This window comes from Prionailurus bengalensis, chromosome B3 (genome assembly GCF_016509475.1).
Source record: "Prionailurus bengalensis isolate Pbe53 chromosome B3, Fcat_Pben_1.1_paternal_pri, whole genome shotgun sequence".
Taxonomy (NCBI): domain Eukaryota; kingdom Metazoa; phylum Chordata; class Mammalia; order Carnivora; family Felidae; genus Prionailurus; species Prionailurus bengalensis.
In genome coordinates, this window is record NC_057355.1 from 65,313,517 (window position 1) to 65,329,422 (window position 15,906).

At 41.0% G+C, this 15,906-nt stretch overlaps 1 pseudogene; it reads right to left on the reverse strand.

Annotated features, from left to right (window-relative positions):
- Positions 1 to 500: 500 nt before the first annotated feature.
- LOC122468032 lies at positions 501 to 15,678 on the reverse strand (annotated as a pseudogene).
- Between the last annotated feature and the right edge of the window lie 228 nt (positions 15,679 to 15,906).

The window sequence follows — 15,906 nt, forward strand, 5'->3', positions numbered from 1 at the left end:
CATGAACAGTGGGTTGTGTGACTGATAGATTTAGGTGAGACACAGAGGTAACATTTTTGAATTTAAAATTAATTTTAAATAGTGATAATATTTAGTAAAGCTATAAGTAGTACATTAAAACTTGATTTACAGAGGCACCTGGGTGGCTCAGTTGGTTAAGTGTTCAACTCTTGATTTTAGCCCAGGTCATGGTCTTACAGTTCATGGGATTGAGCCCTACATCAGGCTCTGTGCTGACAGTGCGGAGCCTGCTTGGGATTCTGTCTCTCCTGCTCTCCCTGCCCCTCCCCTGCTCGTGCTTTCTCTCTCTTTCGCAAAATATAGACAAATAAACTTAAAAAAAACCTTGATTTGGAGACATTGCTTTGAATGAGAATAAATTTATTTGAGTAAAAATAGTACTTGGTTTAAAGAAAAATAGTAAGTAGACAGTTATTCTGAGGGAAGATGAATGTCGCAAACATTGTGAAGGTAGAATGTGAGTAACTAAAGCTTGGGGATTAGTGCTCTAAAAGCACATGTGGCAAAGGACAGCTAGGTCGGCAGAGGAGCACCACGTACTTGTGCTCAGGATGTCGGGTTTCATCTTGAAGCACCCCAAGAGGCATTAGAGACTTTTAGGTAGAAGGGTGACGTGGTCATCGTATTTGAGAAAGATAATTCTGGGGCAGTGAAGGATGGATGGGAGGAAGAAGCCCCCAGTGCTTGTCCATACTGTGCATTATGATCAGCCATCTCAGGGGAGATATTTTACTTTATGTTTCTGTTTGGAACGGAGGCTCAAGTTTTTATCATGCATTTTTTACCCCACTGGAAATTGCATATTAGAGTTTTTAATATTATGTTATTTTATGTTTGGTTTATAAGGGCAATATTAAATCTTCTTGGTGAATGATGTCTACCACACTTGCAATGAGAGAGTCTTTGTCCCTAACTCCTCCACTGTAACTTATGTAACCCTTGCTTTGAATAACTGCAATCTGTAGATGGTTTGGTTTCTCATTGTTCTTTGTTAAGTTTATTTATTTATTTTGAGAGAGAGTGAGAGAGAGACTGAGAGCGAGCATGTGCGAGCAGGCAGGGAAGAGGCAGAGAGAGAGGGAGAGCCAGAATCCCAAGCAGGTTTTGCGCTGTCAGTGCAGAGCTGGACAAGGGGCTCGATCCCATGACCTTGAGATCATGACCTGAGCTGAAATCAAGAGTCTGACGCTTAACCACCCGAGCCACCCAGGTGTCCCTCTCATTGTTCTTTTAAAATGTTTTCATTGGGGCTAATTCTTCCCCTAAATAGACATGTGCAAATCCCATGACAATTTCTGGTTGCTTTCAATCACAAAACAATGTTCCCCTTCAGTAATCAAAGGATCCATTACCATGTCATAATCAAACTTCTGTACTTGGTATGGAGTGGGGGTTTCTGCCTGCGGTGGGTGGAAAGATTGCAATGGGGAAGGGGCTTATTGATTTTCATCTCTCTCCACAGGGAGCACGTCTACTTCACCTTTCTACTGGGCCAGCTACTCATTCAGACACCTACCAGGTAAAAGAGGAAAGGGGACTTGAAAGTCCTTCCTTCACTGATTCTGTTGTGTGCCAGCACCCTGTCCCTCAAGGCCTGCTTGAAACTTAGACATGATGCTTTCTCTGGTAGATGCTTTAAAGAAGTTGTTGGAGGTTGCCTAAACATTGTCACAACATAACTGGAATCTGTAGCTTTGATCTGGACCATGGCATGTCTAAACCAGTCGTTCCTTTGCTTCTCCCTTGGTCACTAAGACTTTTGTCATCCTGCCAGCTTCACTTCGCTGATCACTTGCCCTTCTAGGTGCCAGGACTGGCAACATAATTTGTAGTACTCTGTGAGCTGAGTTCAGTCTGTGTAGAACTCTGAGAATGCAGGACTCTTCTCTCAGAAATTATTAAGAATTTCAAGCCAGTGACAGCAGAACATCAAACCAAGTATAGATTCCTTTTGAATGCAGCTCCTTGTGTGACTGGACAAGTTCCATGTCCATGAAGCTGGCCTTGTAGGTGGTTCTCAGGAATGAGACCTAAGACAATCCTAAGACAATGAGGCAGGCAGACACAGTCACATAATTCTTTGTCTAAACAGGCTCTGGAACATAGGCCAGCTCCCACTTGTTTACTCTGTTGTCAAAGCAGTTAGCTAACCTGTATCATGCCCTTAGATTTTCTAGATGACAGTCAGACAGTGGTCTCCACTATTCCCTAATGTTTCAAGGACGCTTAGTAAGATCTCCTAATGGGCTCACAAAAACCCTTCTCTTATATTATTTTCCTATTGTCGCTAAAATAAATCACAAATTTTGTGGCTTAACACAACACAGATTTATTATTGTACAGTTCTGGAAGTCAGAAAGCTGTCATGCTTCCCAGTGGGTAGCATCAAGGTGTTGGCAAGGTTACCTTCCTCTGGAGGCTCTAGGAAAGAATCTTTTTCCTTGCCTTTTCCAGCTTCTAAAGGCCAACTGCATTCCTGGGTTCATGGCCCCTTCCTTCTACCTAAAAGCCAGAAGTGTATAATCTTCAAATCTCTCTGATTCTCTGAGCTTTGCTTCTGTGATCATATTGTCTTCTTTCACTCTGACTTTCCTGTGTCCCTCTTATAAGGACCCTGATGATTACCTCTAGTTCATCTAAATAACTCAGGCTAATCTCCCCATTTCAAGACCCTTTGTCATGTGAAGTAACATATCCACAGGGAATGGAGACAAGGACATGTTGAGGGCAGTCATCTTTCAACTTACCTTGCTTATCTTTTTTTAAAATGATTTTTATTTATTTTTGAGAGAGAATATGAGCAGGGAAGGGTTGGGGGGGTAGACCGAGGATCCAAAGCAAGGTCTGTGCTGACAGCAGCCAACCCTATGTGGGGCTTGAACCCATGAACTGTGAGACCTAACCTAAAGTCAGATGCTCAACTGACTGAGCCACCCAGGCACCCCTACCTCATTTATCTTGAGGCAAAGAGAAGCAGTCCTCCCATCCTTCCCTTTGAATTCACATCTCACTAGGCTAGGGAGGGGTGTATATCCCATTGTGGGTATAGACACAGCACAGCCCTCTGAAGAAATCTTGCTGCCAATCTTGGCTCTACAGTAATTCTAAAAGTACGTGAGGATTTTAAGAGTCATCTAAGAAGTTCTCCAAATAAACTGTTGATACTCAAGTCCTTATCTTAGGATCTATTTCAAATTCACTTTTGTCTTCTGCGTTCCTGATTTTACTGTTAAAATATTCCAGTACCAATTAGTATATCAACTTTGGTCCTTATAGAAAATGTTATAATAGATTAGTAGGAAAACAATAATACATCATTCCATTTTTTGAGTTAAAAGATTCATTTCCCTGTGATGAGAAGTTAATTTTGGAAATTCTGGGAAGTGGTTGTTTTCCTCTATTCTCTGCTTTGAGTCCTGATACCTTACAGTTTTCACAGTTACATGATTTAGAGTAAAATCTTCAAGTGTTATTTCAAAGAAAAGTTTTTTTTTTTCCTTTTCAAAATGGGATATTAGAATGGATAGCTGTATGTGACCTGTTTGACTTTCTCCTCTAAAGATTTAGCTCTGTGCCAGGCTCCATGACCACTCCTCTTGCTGATCATGGGGATCGAACTTATGTAGAATACAGCTAGCCTCCCTTTCTGTTTTCTTGACTCTCTGCTCCCAGCCTATCACCTAAGCTTGTATATCATTCCTGTGACCAGTATCCTATTTTCTTTCTCAGATTCAGGGTCTAGAATTGTGTCACAAACCTACCTGGGAACACAGTTCTGACTTCTCCTGCAAATAGGCTCTATTTTTGTCAGAACCTGATGCACAGATCTCTGACCCTAAATTCTTCCCCAAAGGTGGGCCCATCCAGTGCTTCTAGCTCTCTCCAGAGTCCTGCCTGCCCAAGTCCTCATGGGTATATCGTCTGCCTGCTTACCAGAGAGTGCACCTATTGCCATTTGTTGGATTTCCTTGGTTCTAATCACTTGCCTTGTCCCCCTCCTATGTCTATACCAGCTCTCTAGATCTCAAATGCTTTCTGGACTACCATCCTCCCCTTTTCTGCCGAATCAGAACCTTAATAGCTGCCCTTTCCAGAAATTGTATTTTATCCCTGTTCTAACAGCTCATCCTCATGTGGAATATTCTGCTGGGGATGGACTGCTTCTTGTAATAATATTAATGTATAAACTGGGGTGTTTTTTATGAAAGTGAAAAATGAGATTTTAGAATTGGGATATATTTTGAAAATTCTATGCATGAGGTATTGTCTGGTGACACTTAAACACATAAAGCATTTTAGGGAGCTATTTCACAAATAACATAGTGTTCTCAGAGGCTGAGTTATGCTACAGTTCTGGAGAGAGGGTGCTCATCTTTAAATTTTATTTTTTTCTTCTAATCCTCATTGATTTTTGTTTAGGCCCTTGTAATATTTAATAGACCTTTTTCCTGTGAAAATGTAAATAAAGATAAAGGTGAATGTTTTCTTAAGTCGATTTTAGTTTTGAACACAACATCTCTGAGAGGTCAAATTCAAGATAATTTCAGAATTCTAAACAGGTTTTATAACCTCTATTGGCAAGAGATCTGTATTTGCAGAATCCATAAAGCTTTTAAGGTATAGTTGATATTGAAACAATAATGACCCTGGAACAGGATATTTCCTGGAGATTGATGACTGGCTGGGAGGGGTTGATGGCCTGAGGTGTAGTTGAGGGCCATTAACCTCAGACAGTCATTAAAGCCCAGGAAATGTCCTATGTCTAGGTCGTTATTGTTATTATAAATTGAAAATGGAAAAAAGAAACAGGCATACAGATGATCTGAAGGGCGCCTCCATTTCCAATGGTTTGAACAGGGAGCGTTCTGGGAGAATTTATTCCCCTGTCCATTAGACAACCAATCTCTCTGAATCCTCTGTCACATCGTCCTTCAAGTGATGGGTCTTTGTGCTGGAAATCCCTGAATTCCCCAGATACCTGGGTAGAGAGAACCGTTCCCTTGTTGCAGCTACCTTTGCTCAGAGTGACTGTATTAAACAAATAGTAATGGTGAATAGCTTTGCCACTGCTCTTAATTGCACCCTACATTGCCATCTATGTCTTTCCCATGGGATCAGCTGTTTTCTTCTCTATTTAGCTGCAGTAAATTTCCCACAGCTAAATTTTAAGCCCTTGAATATTTTGTCTCTGCTTATTTCTCAGGTCCTTGGGAGTGAAAGTGCATGTTATTGGCTTTGCAGTTGTGCTGTCTAGAGTCAAGCTACATATGGCATCCCTGTTCAATTCCTTGTTCACTTTCCAAAAAGTTCTATAATTCAGTGATATTTTGAATTCCCAATTAATAAGTGATGTTTAGTTGGGAATGTATTAAATTTCAGCTTTTTTACCAATCCTATGGTAGCAGATTCACCTTCCTCTATTTTTTTTCAAGCAAAATATTCAAAATGGAGAAGTTGTCACTTTAGGATTTCTACTTAGGTTTCATAGCAAAGCTGGATGTGAAATATTCAGCTTTAATATTCTGCAACAACTTGCCAGTTTTATTTTATTCATTGGCTATAGGCAATTTCTTATAAAGTTTACCAAAAAATGTATCAGAGCAGTATGACCTGAAGATCATCAAGCTACCGTTTCATTTACTCACAAGGTTTGAGCCATGTTTTGGATCAAATTCATCATTGTTGACTGAAAAAAAAAAAAGAACGAAAGGAAAACTCAAAATATTTCCCTTGATAACATTGGTCAGAAACATCAGTTTTATAGAAGAAGAGCATTTCAGTGTATAGTGCTAGGCTGCCAATATTGTTAGGAATTTTATAAATACATGGCCCATCCTCAAAAGGCTCCTCCTCTTCCTGTAATGCCTATAATGGTACCTGAAATTCCTGTTACTTATGACTTTGGTCTAAGGTATTGAAATTTCCAGTTCAATAAATACAAATGGTAGGGGTGTCTGGGTGGCTCAGTTGGTTAAACATCAGACTTTGGCTCAGGTCCATGATATCACAGCTCCTGAGTTTGAGTCCCGCGTTGGGGTGTGTGCTGACGGTTCAGCTCTCCCTGGAGCCTGCTTCAGCTTCTGTGTCTCCCTCTCTCTCTGCCCCTCCCCCGCATGCACTCTGTCTCTCTCAAAAGTAAATAAACATTGAAAAAATACAAATGGTAAGTTTTCAACCATTGATATTTACCTTAATTTTAAGTTATTAAATCTTCCAGACCACAGTTGTCCTGGGGATTCAATATAATAAAAATGGTAAGATTCATAAATAATAAAGGGAAGTATCATGAAAATATTCTTTTTTCAAATCCCTGTCAATGTAATCTATGAAATTCCTTTTCTTGACAGGGTGTTCAGAGTAATTCACATTCTCTTTGATGTCTCTAAAAGTCCTCCTCTTCCACCATTCATTTTCAGTATATGTGCTGCCGAAGCGAGCACATACACCATTCATTTTCATGTTGATACTTTTTTATTAAGCATTTCGTGTGTGTGTGTGCGCATGTACGCGTGCGCGCACTGCTCTGTTGCTATCTAGAATCTCTTTTTTAGGCTGACATTTTTGGTGAGGTGGGCTGACTTTCATACAGGCTGTAGGATTTGTTGTTGCCTTATGATGGCACAGCTCATGAAATGAATATCACCTGATAGGTTGGTAGTGTTACTCTGGTGAAATGTAGAACTCTATTTGCACCAGCTATGGCTTTTTTTTTTAAATGATAATCTGATTTTGAGTTTTTATTTTTGTAGTGTGCCTGTTGATTTCCTAATTTATTTTAATTCAATAATTCTTCTCCTCAAACCTGTGAGTTCCTATATTGCCCCTTCTAGTGGAATTTGGTGCATGTTATTATGGGAATGGTTTGGGAGATATTACAAATGATGTTGTCCATGGTGACCTGTAAAATCACCCCCTGACCCTCTACTGAACTAGGCATCTTGAATCTCCCTTTGGGCCAAATTCCCTCTATATTTCACACTGTTGAAAAGTTCCTGGGCCCTCTCTCTGAGTGGTTCTGTAACCACATCTCTAGTCCATCAATCACTGCTTGTTGGTGAAGGCCCTGCAATCATCCTGGATAGTCTATACAGAAGCACACTGCCATATCTGAATTTTTGAATTGCAAGGATAGACTAGAGACCATTTGAGGACTCTGACTTCAGATTAGTTTTTCAAGTAATTTTTATTATGCTTCTGTAAGGCATACCAAAAGGCATAAATATCCTGAGTGTACAACCACAATATAATCCAGACAAGAGAGGGAAATGAGACATCAAATAATGAAAATGTGGCTGTCCTTACTCTAAAAGAAGATGAAAGCATGAGAAAATGTAATTATATTTGTTGTATACTTTTTTTTATTTGGGTATAAGCTTCTAATTACTACTCTTCTTCTCTGTATTATGATATAATTATATATTATAGTACTTCATTGTAGGTAGTCAACAACAGGTACCTTAATAATATGTTGGCTAGGTTGCAGAAGGTTTTGGCTACTTTTAATTATTATAATAGTCTTACATTGTTTCAAAATTTTAATTTTATTTAAAAAAATATTTATTTATTTTGAGAAAAAGAGAGCATGTGTGAGCAGGAGAGGGGTAGAGAGAGAGGGAGAGAGAATCCTAAGCAGGCTCTGTGTCATTAGCACAGAGCCTGACCCGGAGCTCAGTCCCACAAACCACAAGATCATGTCCTGAGCTGAATGCAAGAGTTGGATGCTTAACCCACTGAACCACCCAGGAACCCCTCAAAAATTTAATTTTGAATTCGATTCAAAGCTGTGTTTCCCTCTTCATTCTACACAGAATGACTTCTCCCTACTCTATCTTCTGGCCAGGTGGAAGGCAAGGTGGAAGGAAAAGGACAAGGGTAAACACTTCCCTGTTAAACTGCCTGTGGTGAAGTTGAGTTCTCTGACTGGTTAGTTGTCTTCATGTGTTTCGCTCAAGGTAATCGTTTATTACCTTTTGTGGGCAGGCATGTAGGTACTGGTCCTCTCATATGTAGGTTCTTTGAAGAGTTTCCAAAGTCCTTCCCTACCTAATGCATAGTTTTGGATGTGAAAAATCTGGCTTTAATTTTCCACTCCCTTAGTGCTTCTTAAAGTTGTCCACCCAAAATCAAGGTCTCCCTTTCCTGGTGGTCAGCTTTCTTGATGAAGTCTAGAAAGACAGCTAGTATTTAGCAACTTTTTTCCTGTCTATTGACCCTTTGGAAAGTCATCCATCTATGACCTGTCAAATAATGGGGCAGGTAGCTTCATGGCTGCCTTTTCTCCCAGCATACTTTCCAGCTCTCTTTCCATGATTCAGGTAGCCCAGGTGTGCTGGCCAAACAGATTGCTGTCTGGAAAATAAACTGCCCAACTTCCCTTCATGTAGACACCTCCTGTTTGTTTGTTTATTATTTAAATCCAAGTTAGTTACCGTATAGTTTAGTAATGGTTTCAGTAGTAGAACCCAGTGATTGATCATTTACATATAACATCCAGTGCTCATCACAAGTGCTTTCCTTAATATCCATCACCCATTTAGCCCATCCCCCACCCAACACCCCTCCAGCAACCCTCAGTTTGTTCTCTGTATTTAAGAGTCTATTATGGTTTGTCTCCCTCTCTGTTTTTTGTATATTTTTGCTTCTCTTTCCCTATGTTCATCTGTTTTGTTTCTTAAATTACACGTATGAGTGAAGTCATATGATATTTGTCTTTCTCTGGCTGACTTATTTCACTTAGCATAATACACTCTAGTTCCATCCACGTTGTTGCAAATGGCGAGATTTCATTCTTTTTGATCACTGAGTAATATTCTATTGTATATGTGTACCACCTCTTCTTTATCCATCAGTCGGTGGACATTTGGGCTTTTCCATACTTTGGCTGTGGTTGATAGCGCTGAACATTGAGGAGCATGTACCCCTTTGAATTAACATTTTGTATCCTTTGGATAAATACCTACTAGTGTAATTGCTGGGTTGTAGAGTAGTTCTATTTTTAGTTTTTTGAGGAACCTTTACTGTTTTCCAGAGTGGCTACACCAGTTTGCATTCCCACCAGGAAAGCAAAAGAGTTCCTCTTTCTCTGCATCCTCTCCAACATGTATCGTTGTCTGAGTTGTTAATTGTGACAGGTGTGAGGTGGTGTCTCACATTGTGGTTTTGATTTGTATTTCCCTGATGATCAGTGATTTTGAGCACCTTTTCATGTGTCTGTTAGCCATCTGGATGTCTTGTTTGGAAAAGTAGACACTTCCTATTATTATTATTTTTTTTTAATTTTTTTTTCAACGTTTATTTATTTTTTGGGACAGAGAGAGACAGAGCATGAACGGGGGAGGGGCAGAGAGAGAGGGAGACACAGAATCGGAAACAGGCTCCAGGCTCTGAGCCATCAGCCCAGAGCCCGACTCGGGGCTTGAACTCACGGACCGCGAGATCGTGACCTGGCTGAAGTCGGATGCTTAACCGACTGCGCCACCCAGGCGCCCCGACACTTGCTATTATTAACATGGATCACTTTTGAACCCACTTCGCTTGAATTTAGGTAACAAGATAATTTACTCTCCTTCTCCCTCATGGAATAGTGTCTCCTTAGGAGGCTACTTTTCTCACTACTTTCTAAGTTCTCTTTTTACATTACACAGGGAGAGGTGGCAATACTTGGTAGTAAGGCTTGTTCTAAACTGAGGTCTGTTAGTAAACCCTGTAGGGATAGTCTGTGTATTAGAATATGGGAGTCTTGGCATATTTTAGTCTTGACCTCGATATCAGATGTAGTTCTGGGAAACCTGGAAAATTCCCACTTGATATCCTGCTTCAATCCAAAGGAAAAGGAAAAGGGGGAGAATATTAGATAAAATCATTATTGCTCTTCCTATCTTAAAAGAATAAAATCAGACTCTGATAACCAAAGCTGAATGGGCAGAAACCAGTATGAACCATTTGGGGAAATTTGCTAGACCAGAGAGGCTTGCCAGATCTCCTACACGGAGTCCAGAAGGATGAGACTCCTTTCAAAGGCACCTGATGCAATAGTAACAGTTAAGAGAGAAAACAAAAGTCACATTCTGTTCCTGTTGATTCTGAATACCTGATCTCCCTCCTGGAAAGAGGAGAACTTAGTATATGAAAATAGAATCAAATTTCAAGGGAGTTGGGGGAACAGAGAACACTGATGTGCTTTGAGTTCAGGTCTTCAGGCCCTGATACATTATACTCCAGGATGTCACAACCAACGAATATGATTTCTGATTACCTTTTGGTCATCACTAAGAGCACCTGGTTTTTTCCTGCTTTTATTGTTTTGTTGTTGTTTCACTTTTTTTCTTGACAGTTCAAGAGTTTACAGTGAAAATGCCAAAAAAAAAAAATCTAATGGAGGAAAAAAAAGAAAGGTAAAGGATTTTGAAAACTATAGCCTACTAATTTTGATGTCATTGTAAGCATCATTTTTGACTAGACTAGTTAAGTACATATGAACAGTTATCAAGGGAGAGTGATCATTGAAAGCAACATGGATTCCATAACAATAACTGGACCAATCAGATCTCGTTTCCCTTTTATTAGACTAGTAATTCTAAGTAAAGCCAAAATATTATGTATTCTAAATTCCATGGAGCATCTCACGTTCTCTCATTGCATTCTCAAAGATATGGTTGGGAAATAGGAGTGAATTATTGTTTGCATAGGTGGATTCGCAGCTCTTTGAAAAAAAACTCATTCATTAAATAATTTTGAATTTTTGTTGTATTCTAGGCAATGTGCCCAGTCATCAGGAGAAAAGACTAGAGAATTAGCATTCATTAAGTGTTGGCTGTGTGCACTTATGCTTGGTGCCTTGTACATGGGATCTCTTTCATTTGTCCGAGAGATGGATATCATCATCTCTATTTTTACAAGTCTGGAAACCGAGGTTCAGAGTTGTTGTCCAAGATCATAACATTAGTATGATGTGTGGCCAAGATTCAAATTTTGGTCTACTTCATGGTAAAGCCATGATCTGCCCATGATGTGATTTTCATTGCTCCAGAGAGTAAAGCTAATTACCAAGAGAGGAGTCAGCATAGTAAATTCAGCATCACATGCTGAGTCACTATAATGAGGAACTCTCCATCACCTGGAGCTCTGAGGCCCCTCAAGTATGAGTGAGCTCTGTGCCTGCCCCACCCACTCTCACTGCAGGTTTTCAAGGAAAGAAGGAAGGACTCTTTGTTAGAGATCACAGGATGTGATACCTCTGTTAGGGGAAATGTTGAGTTACATCACCTCTGAAATCCTTTCCAATTAGAGTAGCCTTTGAGTCTGTGACATTCTATGCCTACAAGAGTCACTCTACTTCTGAGAAAATGTGTTTGTTTACTGCCTTTTGACTTAATGATATAGGGAAAATATTATACTATGCTTTCATTTATTTTTTTAAATGTTTAATTTGAGAGAGAGAAACAGAATGTGCACAAACGGGGGAGAGACAAAGAGAGAGGGGGAACGGAGGATGCAAAGCAGGCTTTGTGCTGACAGCATAGGGCCCCATGTAGGGCTCAAACTATGAGATCAGGACCCGAGCTGAAGTTGGATGCTTAATTGACTGAGCCACCCAGACACCCCTATTTTAACTATGCTTTTAAAACTCTTTATAAATGTCATTTTTAAAGACATCATTTTTGAAGTTTTTTATATATAATATTTTATCTTTACTTCAGATTATTCCTTAGGAAAGATGCTTAAATGTGGAATTATTGTAACAAAGTGTTGGAGGCTTTAAACGTGTGTGTGTGTGTGTGTGTGTGTGTGTGTATAATCCAATAGTTCTTTAATAAGTTGTTGAAGGAGGTCATCGGAGAATGTGACTGCCAGTTGATCTGAGAGCTGAACCCAGGCAACTGGAGACTTCTCATTCACTCCCCTGTCCTTGCAATGTCTGTTCTACCCATCATTCCCACAGTGGGAGCCATTTTCACAGCCTTGAGAGAACAGTGTATTCTTCAGACCATCTGGATATGGTATACATGACTGAACTCAGTTAAAGGCCTCTGTATAAACTTTAAGGTTCTGTACTCATGTTGGGGATGCCCAAGACAAGCCTTGTATGTAAGTTCTGTTGCTTTTAAACCTGTCACCTGCCAATCTGGAATGGTTTACTTCTTTCTTCAGTCTCTCCTTGCTCTCTCTGTACGAGGGCCAGTTTCACATTTTATCCGGGAAACACCTGAGGTTTTCAACCAACAAAAGTATCTGTGCAGAATTATATTCCCACAAGCAGGGCTTGAGAGTACTTATCTTTTCTTCTGTGTTGAATGATTATCACAATTTTGGGTAAATATTTAGGTGAAAAATAGTTATCTAAAATATGCTTCAGTTTTCTTTGATTATTCATGTGGCATATTTAAAAATTTTCATATTTATTAGCCATTTTATCCTTTTAATGTTAATTTTTCTATGAGGTAAAATACCAGTTTATATAAGTAATTTATATATTCAGAAAATTACCACTCTTATGCAGTGTATAAGTACACTTTACCCCCCTCTATTTTGAGTTTTAATTCTCTTTTTTGGGGGGGATGAAGAGGGACTGATTCTTTATTTCAAAAAGACCCTTGTCAATTTTCAGAAACAAAACAGTTGTATTATTGGCTTTTCCTTCTTTGTGGAGATGGCAATATGCATTAAGCTGAAAAATTACTTACCAAAGGTGAGAAAGAGGTTAGACTGCTGCTTCAGAACTGTGGAAAAGTTATAGTAAAACCTTGGGTTGCGAGTAACTTGTTCTGTGAGTGTTCCACAAGATAAGCAAACATTTGTAATAAATTTTACTTGTTTTTTTTTAAATTTTTTTTTTCAACGTTTTTTATTTATTTTTGGGACAGAGAGAGACAGAGCATGAATGGGGGAGGGGCAGAGAGAGAGGGAGACACAGAATCAGAAACAGGCTCCAGGCTCCGAGCCATCAGCCCGGAGCCTGACGCGGGGCTCGAACTCACGGACCGCGAGATCGTGACCTGGCTGAAGTCGGACGCTTAACCGACTGCGCCACCCAGGCGCCCCTAAATTTTACTTGTTAAATGAGTGATGTCTTGGAATATGAGTAGTATGTGATGCTGAATGTCACATGATCACCACTGAGCCATTGGTTCTCTGTCCCTTTCTCTTTTCTCTCATTGTGGGATTGTGGGTGATCATCTATGCTCGGATGCTCTGACTCAGGCTGTGGTGTTTGGCATAAATCAGTGTTTTTTCAGAATGTTGGAAGGTGTTCACAACTGGCACTAGTGTATTTTTTGTCACTTCAAAACACCTATGGACAGTCCTTTGTCTTTCCGTACAAGAGTAAGCTTAGGAGTGCTGTGCTTCGTTCTAGGTCAGGCTGCCTGCAGATATAGACCCTTTCCTCTGTTGCCTTATTGCCAGTTACTTTATTTAAAAAAAAATTTTTTTTTAACGTTTATTTATTTTTTGAGACAGAGAGAGACAGAGCATGAACAGGGGAGGGTCAGAGAGAGGGAACACAGAATCTGAAACAGGCTCCAGGCTCCGAGCTGTCAGCACAGAGCCCGACACCGGGGCTCGAACTCACAGACCGTGAGATCATGACCTGAGCCGAAGTCGGCCGCTCAACCGACTGAGCCACCCAGGTGCCCCTTATTGCCAGTTACTTTAAATACAGCATATGACAAGAGTTTATTACTAGTTTACTGTAGTCAACATATGTACGAGCATATACAGTGGCCCCCATGCAGAAAAAGATTCCATTGAGCCAATAGATAGCAGTGATTCCATTAGTGATAGGGAAAGTCATCTTCTACAATAAGCCTCCTTTCTCATCTCCCTCACATCAGCCACCAAGGTTTTCAAACGTAAGTTCAGGTTAGTTTGATTATTTTTCTTTATATTTTCTTTATTATTTTCTATTACAGTATTGTAATCATTTTTATATGAATATTTTTGGGTTGTGAAATGAATCATCTGAGCTGCCATTATTTCTTATGGGGAAGTTCACTTTGATATACAAGTGTTTTGGATTACAAGCACGTTTGTGGAATGAATTATGCTCGCAAACCAGGGTTTACTGTATTTGGAATGTTTTACAAATGGTTGCCACATCATCAACAAAAAAGGTAATTACAAAATGTGTACATCACAACATGCTTTTTTAAAAGTTTATTTATTTTGAGAGAGAGAGAGCATCAGAAGGGAGAGAGAGAGAGAGGGAGAGGGAGAGGGGGAGGGAGGGAGAAAGAGAGAGAGAGAGGGAGAGAGAGAATCCCTAGCACACTCTGCATTGCAAGGGCAGAGTCTGATGTGGGACTTGAACCCACAAACCATGAGATCATGACCTGAGCTGAAACCAAGAGTTGGATGCTTAACTGACCGAGCCACCCAGATGCCCCAAAAGTGATTAAAAAAAAATTTTTTTTTAAGAAAGAGGGAGTGCGTATGAGTAACACGCTTTTAATGACTCTTTGCATTGTGCTCACATTCCCTTAAATGGTGTTCCCAGAGATGCTCAGACTCAAGCCCAACTGGCATCTCTAGGGAGAGGCAGATACTGGTGAAAAAGACACAGGAGTTGGGATGGGAGATGTGGCAAAAGGAGAAAGCAGTCATCCAGTTAGAGATCAGCCCTCAGTTTCTTTTTTAAAAATTTTTTTTTTCAACGTTTATTTATTTTTGGGACAGAGAGAGACAGAGCATGAACGGGGGAGGGGCAGAGAGAGAGGGAGACACAGAATTGGAAACAGGCTCCAGGCTCTGAGCCATCAGCCCAGAGCCTGACGCGGGGCTCGAACTCCCAGACTGCGAGATCGTGACCTGGCTGAAGTCGGACGCTTAACCAACTGCGCCACCCAGGCGCCCCAAGCCCTCAGTTTCAAGGCCAGCTTCGGGCATGCTGGCCTCAGGCTGGAGCTGGGGTCAGAAGGAGAGGCAGCTGCAGGGCAGCTATCATTTAGGTCAGGCAGAAGCTGGTCCAGCATCCTTTGTGTACAGAGGTGTTCCTCTGTGGTGCATATTGGTGTATCTTGAAAATCATCACTTGTCTTTACTAGTTTGGCACACTCAGCACAGGTCTTTGCCTGCTTAAGTTTATCAGTAAGATTCTTTATCTCTTCTTCATATTTGTCTCCATTCTGAGAGTACTTTTCTGCAGCAGCTCTCAGACACCAGGTTCTGCTCCATCAGGTCTGATGTCTTCCTCCATCTTCCAGCAGCTCTGAACTCTGCCAGTTCACTTCACTCCTCTGTGCATTCCAGGTCCTCCCTCAGTGATCACCAGCTTCCAGGCCACTCCTTCATACATCCGATCTGCCTCTTCCGCAATGTGCTCTGCTTGTCCGAATTGGGTTTTCTGGAGTTCCATCTTTGCTTCATCTTTTAAGGCTCCATTTTCAATAGCCTTCATACCTGTCTTGTTCTCAGTAGTAGGTTTCTGGGCTTCCTCCAGCTTTTGCAGGGCAGTGGCCAGGTGCTCCTGGGCAGGGTCCATCTCTTCCTCAACCAGCTGGATCCTGCGGTTTTAGGAGACCACCTCGGCCTCAGCTTGCTCCCAGACTCACCTTTCCCCTTCATTTCCCACTCCAGGGGCTTGGCCCTTTCCTCTGCACCACTGGCCTGCTGCTGCAGAACCAGCATCTTCACTGCCTCGATAGTAGTGGTCCTGGCCATGGTGCCCACCCAGCTGCTGCCAGCGCTCGGCTTCCTGCCTCCTGTACTCGGCACTGCAGCCACATCTCTATCTCTGTTTCTTAGATTTTATTTTTGGGGTACCTGGGTGGCTCAGTCGGTTGAACGTCTGACGTTGGCTCAGGTCATAATCTCACGGTTTGTGGGTTCGAGCCCCGTGTCGGGGTCTGTGCTGGCAGCTCAGGGCCTGGAGCCTGCTTTGGATTCTGT